The sequence below is a fragment of the Pteropus alecto genome, unplaced genomic scaffold (genome assembly GCF_000325575.1).
Source record: "Pteropus alecto unplaced genomic scaffold, ASM32557v1 scaffold69, whole genome shotgun sequence".
Lineage (NCBI taxonomy): Eukaryota > Metazoa > Chordata > Mammalia > Chiroptera > Pteropodidae > Pteropus > Pteropus alecto.
In genome coordinates this window covers 960,512-963,978 of record NW_006494610.1, presented here as the reverse complement: position 1 = coordinate 963,978, position 3,467 = coordinate 960,512, and the positions used below count along the sequence as shown (strand labels likewise).

The 3,467-nt window shown below is 42.2% G+C and overlaps 1 long non-coding RNA gene across 2 annotated transcripts in view; it reads right to left on the bottom strand.

Annotated features, from left to right (window-relative positions):
* The window catches only part of LOC112473992, a 3,428-nt gene extending 2,119 nt beyond the window's left edge, over positions 1-1,309 (bottom strand). The window contains exons 1-2 of one of the 2 annotated variants that reach the window (XR_003044241.1): positions 617-1,309; positions 447-529 (exon numbers count right to left, since the gene is read on the bottom strand). This is a non-coding gene — a long non-coding RNA (uncharacterized LOC112473992). The remainder of the gene's footprint in view (positions 1-446; positions 530-616) is intronic. The other variant, XR_003044242.1, reaches the window with a different exon arrangement.
* Between the last annotated feature and the right edge of the window lie 2,158 nt (positions 1,310-3,467).

The window sequence follows — 3,467 nt, the reverse complement described above, 5'->3', positions numbered from 1 at the left end:
CAGTAAATCGGTCTAAAGTACATAGGTGGAAGTTAAGGACTGAAATTGGCTTTGAATTGCCGCAGAGCTACTATTCCAGGCTGGCCTTGGAAATGTCCCTGACACAAGCTTGACAGCCAGGATGGAGGAATTGAGTGGTGAAGACAGGTCTGGAAGAGAGGACTCGCCTCCTTCCCACATACCGCCGTCCGCTACCTCCCCCCTCCCCCAAAGTTAAGATAAAGGGACACATCAAAAGAAACTAACTTAAATTTAGGTTATTCAGGTCGTTTCACACCTCAAAAATTGTGCGGAGTCCCCAAACTGGCAGTGGCCACTTTATGGAGATCTAAAAGGGAGGGACTGAGTAGGATGGGAGAATTTTTTTACCCCACGGCTTTCAGGTGACACTCCCGGAGTCGGGTCACCTAGATGCAGAAGAGGGAATGCGCGTGGGAATGGAGTACCTTTGGTACGCGGCCGAGGCGCGTGTCCTGGCGCGGTGTCCTGCTTTCGCTGCGCTCCCTCGGTCTGCTCCTGCGGGCTGCTCCTGTCAGGGAGGGACAAGAGCTCTCAGCGAGGGCTCAGGACCACCCTTGGCCCTCCCCGCTCTCATGCGCTGCCCAAACGAATTCACGCCCGGGTTGGGCGAAAGGCGGGAAGCGCGCTCCGCGACCCGCTGAGAGCGCACACCCGGCTCCCTGAGCTCGCCCAGCTAGCTGAACGGTCTCGGCGGCGCCGCGCGCTTGGCTGGGAGGCTCTGGATCTCCGAGGGAGGCGCTGTGGGCTCTGCTGCCGCCGCCGCGGGGCTCCCAAGTCAGCTCCGCAGCCCGAGCCGCGCTCCTTTTCTAGGGACAGTGAAGGAGCAGAGAGTAGGTGGCCGCGCTCCCGAGTCCCCGCCCTCACTTTGCTTACGGTCCGAGTCCCAAACCCGCGCCCCCACCTCCCAGACCCGCACCCCTGCCTCGCACTGCTCCTCCCTCTCTCTCCCTCCTCCGAGTTTCTTGAAATCTCAGCAGCTCAGGGTCTCCTTCTCTCCCTTCTCACTTTATTCCTTTCCCTCCTTGAGAAGATTACCGCAGTGGTCTACATACCGAAGCTATCTCCTCTCTCTACCTAGCCAGCTTCCATGCCCTATTACAGCCAGAGAAAAACTTCCAAAATGTGTTGAGTTGTATGAGTTCTTCATATATTTTGACTATTAGCGCCTTATTGAAGATATCGTTTGCAAATATCTTCTCCCATTTAGCTGTTTGCATTTTTGTTTTCTTGGTAGTTCCTTTAAGATAATTTTAATAAAATAATGCATAGGTTGGAAAACATATTTACTTAGGGAGGACAGGGTTTGGTTGAGATATAATGTTAAATTAGATGGATTGGTTAACTTGACCAACTATTAAATCTAAACTTCAACATGAATCTATCATGGATATTTTTAAATGTATTGTGTGCTTTTGAGTTTCACCATTGCATCTTCTTTTTGCCACAATGAGATACCACCTCGTACCTGTTAGAATGGCTTCTATCAGTAAGATGAGAAATAACAAGTATTGGAAAGGATTTGAGTAAAGGGAACCCTCCTACACTGCTAGTGGGAATGTAAATTGGTGCAGCCCCTATGAAAAACAGTATGGAGAGTCCTCAAAAACTTAAGAATAGAGCTATCATATGACCCAGCAATTCCTCTTCGGGACATCTACCTCAAAAATTTGAAAACATTTATGCATAAAGATATATATACCCCTATGTTCACTGTGGCATTATTCACAATAGCCCAGACACGGAAATAACCCAAGTGTCCTTCAACTGATGATTGGAAAAAGAAGATGTGGTACACATATACAGTGGACTACTACCCAGACATAAAAAGTAATGAAATGCTGCCGTTTGTAACAACATGGATGGACATCGAGAACATCATGCTAAGTGAAATAAGTCAGATGGAAAAGGACAAGAACTATATGATTTCATTCATATGTGAGATATAAAACACAAAGCAACATATGAACTAGCAAAACAACAAATTCAGAGACATAGACAACAGTATGGTGATAGAGGGGAAAGGGGTGAGGGGAGGATGAAGAGGGTAAAGGGGGTCAAATATATTGTGATGGAAGGAGACTAGACTATGGATGGTGAGCACACAATGCAAAATACAGATGATGTATTATAGAATTTTACACTTGAAATTTATATAATGTTATTAACCAAATTCATCTCAATAAATTTAATTTTAAAAAAAGAAAATATGATATACACACACAATAATTTTCTAAAATCATCTTCACCAGAAGCAATATATTCATCGCTATCTTGTCATGATCATCCTATTCCCATCATATTCGCATTGTCCCCAGACTTAATCTCTGAGTTATATCATAAACCATTCTCCCTTTCTGTCGCTTTAGTCCCTGACCCCACTTCAAAGCCCCTTCCGCTTAACTTAGCCTTACTTCTGCAATTAGGTGTTCATTTTCACTACATTACTTGGCATCTATTTGTACTTATATTTAGCATCTACTACTACATATGTTGTGTTTTTTTCTGTGAGAACGTGATCTTCCGTATTTATAAAAATACTATATTTCATGTTTTTCTAGTGACTAACATATAAAACAATGGGCACTCGATAAATATTTTTAGCTGATTTGTACTTTGTATCCTGCATTTAGGAAGTTTTGTCAGCTTTCCACAAGACAAACCCAGGTCTCTCAAAAACCCCAGTGCTCCCTGCAAAGATTTCCTGTTTTAGTCAGGACAGTGGCTTATTTATTTGTCCCCATGCTTCCTACCTTGCAGTTACTTAGTTGCAGTTCTGCAATACTTGTGTTTATCCTATTTCTCTTTTATATAGCATGTTTCTCCAGGAAATACTGCCATCATCATATGTCTTAGAATTTGGAAGAGCACTACACACAGCAGGAACATGTCGACTGAATAATGGTGAATATCTACAAAAAGAATTATTTTTTAATTCATTGACTTTCTGACTCATAATGAAGGACATTAATTTAAAACATCTATCATTGCAATTGCCTCTAGTAAACTTTAATGACAATGTATTTATCAAAGTGTGATTCAATGACCTTGGGGGAAAGAGAGCAGGAAATGAAGTTGAAACAAATAAGTACCCTGCAGAGAAAACAAGCACTCCTTGACTGCTGACTAATTGAAGGGAAAGAAGGCATTATTGTTTTTTTCAGGAACACAGGAGACAATAATGAACAAAATACTGTCTCTGAAACAGAAGAAAAAGAAAAAGTTCAGGAGAGAAGCTGAAAAAAAGATCATTAATCTCCACTCCTGCCAAAATGTGCCATTAGTACAAAATAATTTGTCATCATTTTTTAAGAAAAACAAGAAATGAAAGTTTATCTTTATCTTTAGCTAAAACATAGAAAGTGTATAAACATCATGTATTCCAGGATCCTCATTATCTCTTTGCATTATTTTTTTAGTGGTTTATTTAAGGTCCACAATAGATATCC